Below are 7,490 nucleotides of genomic sequence, written 5' to 3'. Positions count from 1 at the left end.
TAAATACAGGAGGATGCAACTGATGAATAAGTTCATCAATAAAGTCACAGCAAATGGACTATGCAATGATCTGAATCCAAATGGACTAATTTGGATATGAATGTCTATTCTCTAAACACATGGAGCCTCTCGGCCTAAGTTAGTAACATTATCCATGAAATGGCGTTACAACAATGCAACAAGTTACAATCAATATTGTCATTATGTGTTGCTAGCTAACTTTCACCTAGTTATAGGTGGTGAAGTTGGATTGAGGCACATTCAATAATGTTAACGTCGTCAGATCTACTAATTTTGTGGAAATTAATGAGCTGACATGCTTTAAGCACCATTGTTAATTTGATACAAATGTGCCAATAAGATAAGTATCAAAATACAGTTGATATGGCCTTTCAAGAGAACCTCACACACAGTCAAAAACACTGCAACTCTACGGGCGCTGCTGCAACATTTGGAATGATTGAGACTCACATAATCCGCAATTGCCACCAACCCGCCCTTGGAAGTTATGCTATACATGATAATGCCCACTTGCATCACCATGAACAGGGACTGTGAAACTCAAACCACTGTGCTTGTCAGGTTTCAGAACAGAGGAACCAATAGCAACCAGGAAGTTGATGACTGAATGACAGTCTTTATTAAACAGTTGGTAGGTCAGGCAGGCAATGGTCAAATACAGGCAGACGGGTATATCAGAGGTAAGCAGACTCATAGTCAATGATACAGGAAAAAGTCCAAACACAGGGCTACTGGACACAGAAGGGATAATCCAGAATGTGGTCGGGGTCACAGGCAAAAGTCCGTACACAGGAAGGCAATCAGAACAGGCAGAGGCACAGAATGTAATCCAAAACTTGTAAAGCGAAAGTCCAATCAAAATCCAGTAACAGCAGATCAAAACACAATAATAAGAATAATCCGAGAGGCGGAGGTTGGGATACAAGAAACGGGTCAATACACAGAACACAGGCAGAAAACCACTGGCAAAAACAGATTACAATCTGGCAAAGAACAAAGCAGGGGGTTCCCCTTTCTGATATATGTGCAGTGGTGACCTGGACTTTCCCATGCAGGGATGACATAGAATGACAGTCATGGATGTAACTGTGGTTCTATGAATCCTGGAGTTCTGTGTCACTCGGAATTGACAAGAGGATTCCAGAGGCAGACTGTAATCATAATGTAGCTGTATATCTAGTGATGTCATGGTCAATATATCTCCATCCATCCATCCATTATCTGAACCCGCTTATCCTGATCAGGGTCGCAGGGGGGCTGGAGCCTATCCCAGCATACATTGGGCGAAAGGCAGGAATACACCCTGGACAGGTCGCCAGTCTATCTCAGGGCACACACACCATTCACTCACACACTCATACCTACGGGCAATTTAGACTCTCCAATCAGCCTAACGTGCATGTCTTTGGACTGTGGGAGGAAACCGGAGTACCCGGAGGAAACCCACGCAGACACGGGGAGAACATGCAAACTCCACACAGAGAGGCCCCGGCCGACGGGGATTCGAACCCAGGACCTCCTTGCTGTGAGGCGGCAGTGCTACCCACTGCACCATCCGTGCCGCCCTGGTCAATATATCTGTTAAATACAATATATTTAGGAATAGGGACAAACTGAAACATGTGTTAAACCACCAAGAGGACCCTATTGAATTTCTGGAAAAAATAACAGAACCATTTCCATTTTGCTTCATTGTCTTCACACACGAGTGCTAATGTGTGTGTGGCCCCCTATTCAGCTGTATGAATGACTGTAGATTTCAATGCTTGTGAGAAGGTGAAAGTTGATGCATGTTCAAGAAAAAAAACATACCCTGACTTTGTCATACTCTGCATTCCTGTTTAGCGTTTTCTGTTTTCCTGTGTTATTTTTCATGCCTTGTGTCCTGTTTCGCTTGCCATAGTTTTAATTCATTCTGTAATTCAGTTCACCTGTTTTTAGTAACCTATTTCTCTCATTCACATGTGTTTTTCATTTCTGTTCAATCACTCTGTGTATTGCCAGATTGTAATGTGTTTGCCATTCTTTCCAGCATTTTCCTGATTCTTTTCATGTCATCATGTGCAAAATGGTCCATTCAACCATCAAAATATGTCAAGTAGATAGTCTCTAAATTTGTTTGACATGGTATTGATGTAATGTCACGTAAATTGATAAAATGCTTGTCAGGTGAATCTTGGATGTTACTTATGAAGAGAAGTTTCCCACATCTGAGATCAACCTGCTGTCAAATTACTATAGGCACAGGTGCAACACAATTACAGCACTACACTTTCTGAACATGGAGGAACCTGCTTAGGCAAACATTGAACAGGGGCAAGTGCCTGCTCATCCAAGAGGAAAAGGAGTAAGCATGCATGGTGGTATGGTAGGAGAAGGCCACAAAACAGAGGAAGAGGCAGAAGAGGACGAAGGCACATTGTGGACCATGTAATCAACCATGGTTTTACAATGACAGTGGCTGGTGCATGTGGCAGCCAGTAGTGTAGTGGTTAAGGTGAATGACTGGGACATGCAAGGTTGGTGGTTCTAATCCCGGTGTAGTCACAATAAGATCTGCACAGCCATTGGGCCCTTGAGCAAGGCCCTTAACCCTACATTGCTCCAGGGGAGGATTGCCTCCTGCTTAGTCTAATCAAATGGACGTCATCTGGCAAATGCCAATAATGTAATGTAATGTGGGCCGGTTGGTATCAGCAATTATACAAACATACAGAAGAGAAAACGCGTGCTCAGTATTGTAATTCTTCATGCTATTTCAGTTTATTTCACATTTTCAACACAACTATTTTCAGTTATTTTACAGTATGTTTGAAGAGTTCATAAAGAAAACATGAATGATGTATTGGTGATTTACAACTGATTCCCCTGCATTGTTGTGTTTTCTGTTTTCTGCATTGCACAGTAAAATTGATTCTCAGCAGGTACGATTGTTGTCCAGTCTCTTACAAGTGGTCTTTATTTCAGTGTTAAATATAGTACTGCAGAAAGAGAGACTGATTTGAAGCTACTGTCACAAATGCTCTTCCAGGGTTCACTGTCATAATCATAATTTGTCTAACCATTTTGACTTTGTCTTAATTTCAAACAATGATAAAGGGTTTTTTCATTTTCATGACACTAATTCATTGAAACAATAATTTAATTTTTAAACATGAGTTAAAGATTTTGAGTAAGTTTCATGCTTTTGGAACCATAATGTTTTGCTGTATGCATAATAACCTATAGTTAAGAGAACATAGAAAATGTTGCAGGAAAAGAACCAAAGCGATTGAAAAAAAATGTAAGGACTAATATTTGAACACACTTTCCTAGAATAATACATTGCTTGTGGCTTTTTTAAACTGAACATTATTAACCATAGTGACACCTGTGGTGTTATGGGTCAAAATTGAAGATGTTAGAAAAATCAAAAAATCTTTTTTTTCTAAAACCAAAATTTATTTTGTTCACAATAACACATTGAAAACTCAAATCAGATGGAGTCAAGGCAGTGCACCTTGCCTAAATATACCGTAGGTACCACCATGGGTATCCATTTGTAATGCGAAAAATGTCCTGTTATTTGTCTGAATAATTATTGCTCAATTGAAGGCTTAAACAAATATTTGACAACAAAATATTTGTCAAAGGTTGCACAAGGTTTGATTGAAGGCTCAAAATAATAACTCCCTCACTAGCCCCCAGGCCATAGCACAGTGTATGAATGACTGGGAAAAGGTCTGTGAACAATTATATTTATAACCTGATATACCAAGTTATACCAGATACAGGATTATCTTTGAAGAATCTCTACCATTGAAGAGGATGTCTAATTCTCCTTGTGTATGTACGACTGTGTGTGTGTGTGTGTGTGTGTTTGCATGTGTGCTCTTTCTCCTCCACATAATTGTCATCATCAATAACCTCATAGACAATGAATCTGTTGCACATGTTGGAATAGACAGATGCTACTTCAGAATGAAATTGACAAGAACTCAAACAAGCCTTATTGAAAGATCCAAATGTTGTGAGAAATCTGTGTAATGTTATTCATGCCACGCCCCCACAACATGACACTGTGCTCTAGCCTAGTGGCCAAGGTGACCTGGAGGTTGGTTGGTGGTTCAAGTCCTGGTGTAGCCACAATATCATCAGTGCAGCTGCTGGGCTCCTAACCCCCACATTGACTAACCCATGTTTAGTCTAATGAACTGTGTGTCACTTTCATTAAAAGCGTAAGCTAAATAATTGCAATATGCTTGCCTGCAAGAAAAAAAAGATTTAGCGTAATGCTATATGCGGCATAATATTATGAAGAGGAGCAGTTGTGATGACAGAGCAAGGGGTATTCTTTTTGAGTGTGCGTGTGTGTGTTCAGGTTCAGTGTGTGTGTCTGTGTGTGTGTCAGTGTCCATATTCTGCAAGACAAATATAGTTCCCGATTGGGAGTACAAGTACATACTGCAAGAAAATAATTGTTCCTGGGGAGGAAGGGAAGGGATGGGGTGTTTAGACCCAAAGATGAATCTTGTTTGAGTCAAATTTGTCACAAAGAACTACAGACACATTTTCAATGCTGCATGCCATACAACTGCCAATATGCTCTGCCAGGTCAAAAGGAGGGAACAATGTTGTTATGCATACTTAGTGATTAAAACAGATTTACCATTTAATCTCCCTAACACGATGTGAAGAAAGAAGCTCTCTGCTTACCTGCCTATGTATTATTCTGATCTTTGGTCTGTTTTCATTCATTTTCATTGATTAACAAGCATGCCAATGATCTGATTAATACATCATCAGGTTTCTGTCCCATCTGCTCAGCAACCACCACATCAGTGTTGTCCAAGGTGATGGAGAAGTTCTGGAGGAGATCAGACTTGGTATGAACGAAGAGGAGCTCAGTCTGGACCAGATTAAGCTTTGGGTGTTAGTTGTTCATCCAGGATGAGACATCACAAGGCAGGTTGACGTGTGAGTAGAACTGTGTGTCGGGGTGGGGGGGGGAGAGAAACAGTTTAGTGTCATCAATTCGGTCCAGTGAACAGGTGTTCAGTGAGCCAGCAGAAGTAGTGAGACGTCAGCAACTGTAGAGAGAGTACACACATAGAGACTGAGAGAGAGGGCTGAGAGAGATGAGGACATGAGACTGTGGTGGAGATTGTGCGATGGAGTCTGCTACTATCAAGTCAATGTAGGTTCCAAAGTCATCTGCAGTGAGAGAACAGGAGGGGGAATGGATGGGTTGAAGAACAATTTATGTGGGTAACAGCAGGATGCCTGAATCCTATTTAAAGTTGGGCATTGTCCCAGACTTATGCCATATTCCAGCTTTCCTGATTCAATAACTACACTTGCAATCATATAATTGGAAAAATATAATTATTCACAAATATGTATGCAGCATCTATAACTTTCCCGGCATTGTTTCTGAAACCTTATGGATCCTGGATCATTTTAATAACTTGTCGCTTTATAGCCTCGCAGGGCTGATTAGCTCTGCAGGCTTTGTAGTTCATACTTGCAACACCTATTCCATGTTTTAACAAATATAGTATTTAACACAAAACATAAAGACCAAAGATGATTTAGCAAAAATGAATTCATAGGCTATAATCAGTCCAAATGTTATAACGACAACAATACTTGTATTTTAGATTGACATTCACCATGGGATTTTTTTATGAGCAATTCTCGATGCCTAAATCAGAGGATCCAAAACAGTTAATTCCATCATGATATATATATACTGGTGACAGCTTCCGCTTACCAGTTCCATGGATTCCCATAGGAGCTGCTCAGTGGTGCATGAAGCCAGTTCAAGAAGGCTTCCATGTTTGGCTTTTTTGGCCCCAGCGCATTGGTCCTTCTTTTTTGGCATCAAAGCATGTACACTGGGTACCTAAATGTGAAGGGATGAATAGGAATGAAAAAACTTCTGCTTGGCTCAGAAAAAAAGGTCCCCAGAGAGTAATTAGTTCAGTGTGAAGAATTTTTAGAACTGTTCAAAATATAATAGTTTTGGCAGGGTAAATTCATTGTTTTAAAAGTATTTCAATGGGGAAATTAACTTTTTGGCACCATAGGCTTAATAAACTGCAATACTGTACATCTGGTAACCACTGCAGTTTGCGGGGTACTGGAAATTTCTGGTTGGTTCAATGAACCAAATCTACGGTCTCCATAAAGACATTGGATTCCGGGAAATTAAGTAATAATTAAATAATAATTTGTTATTTAGCTGACTCTTTTATCCAAAGCGACCTACAGTTCATTAGACGTAGCAGGGGACAATCCCCGCTGGAGAAATGCGGGATTAAGGGCCTTGCTCAAGGGCCCAGCATCCCTCATAGTGATTTTACAAATTCTGAGTGCATGGAATAGCTACGAATAGGTTGTGAGACCAGGTTGGTTTTTGACATACAATTGCAAATATGCCTTTGCATGTCAAAAATAAATACTTGCTTACAGCAATTTACATACAGTATATAACACTATGCAGATGTTGTATATACATGTATATATATATATATATGTATCTACAGTACATATGTCCAAAGGTGAAACTCAAGCATGACAATCAACTGTAGGTCAACGTGAAGCCAAAATGGCCTTGAGGGAAAATACAGCAGTCTAAAATATGAGTGAGCTGTGCCGTGTCCTCAATAAGTATCCAGCATTATTTTGTGCTCAGGGTGTGAGACCACAGCAAGGTGACCCATCTTAAATATATGGCACACTGCTGCCAAGTCCTCACAGGAAGTTATTTGTCATCAGTGTCCCACCAGCACAGAGATACAGGAGTCATTTAATCAGTCCCCAGATTTTGGCACAAGCCACACAAAAACACAGATTGCATATGCTGTATATCTTACGCTCACCCTGGCTCCAACGACTGAAGCTGCCACCCTCTTTTGTACACCCTCCAGTCCTCCCGTTCGTCTCCAGAAACGTAATGGCCGTCTCAGAGCTTGACAGCGCCCTGCTGAGGGTCAACATAAATGATACACAAAATGACTGAGTTATGCCCACCTTCCAAGCACTCTGCCCCAGAGATAAAGCATATGTATGACATGTAATGTCTGTCAATACACGTCCGTTCACCAAGCTTGTGAAGTAACTGCAGCGGCACTATTAGACACTGAGCAGCTGTTGTACATTAAATATGCCCATAAATAATAGCTGTGGATCTGGGCTGCTCAGTAAACAGGAGACAGAATTTGATTTAGGCACAGTGGCACTCTGTTGCCTTTCAGATCAATCCCAAAGTCCCAGGTGTTGTAATACTGCGCCGAGATTCAATTTCAAGCTAATATGGAAGCCTTTAGGGAGAACATCAAAGGGCAGTTTTTTTCAATTTTTATCCATACATATGGCAGGTGTTTGCTCATCAGTTAGATTCACACTCAGTTAAAAGTAAATTGTGTGCAGTAAAAGGTAATTGAACATGACTGGTTATCAAGGGTGGCGGCATTGGTGTTGTATGG

At 40.6% G+C, this 7,490-nt stretch overlaps 1 long non-coding RNA gene across 1 annotated transcript; it reads right to left on the bottom strand.

Annotated features, from left to right (window-relative positions):
* Positions 1-4,913: 4,913 nt before the first annotated feature.
* On the bottom strand, positions 4,914-6,969 carry LOC133126140 (uncharacterized). Its single transcript, XR_009708503.1, has 3 exons — positions 6,885-6,969; positions 5,774-5,905; positions 4,914-4,987 (listed from the first exon to the last, which is right to left on the bottom strand). It is a non-coding gene; the product is annotated as an uncharacterized LOC133126140 (long non-coding RNA).
* Positions 6,970-7,490: the final 521 nt, after the last annotated feature.

This window comes from Conger conger, chromosome 4 (genome assembly GCF_963514075.1).
Source record: "Conger conger chromosome 4, fConCon1.1, whole genome shotgun sequence".
In the NCBI taxonomy this organism is placed as follows: Eukaryota; Metazoa; Chordata; class Actinopteri; order Anguilliformes; family Congridae; genus Conger; species Conger conger.
This window is presented reverse-complemented; position numbering and strand designations above follow the sequence as displayed.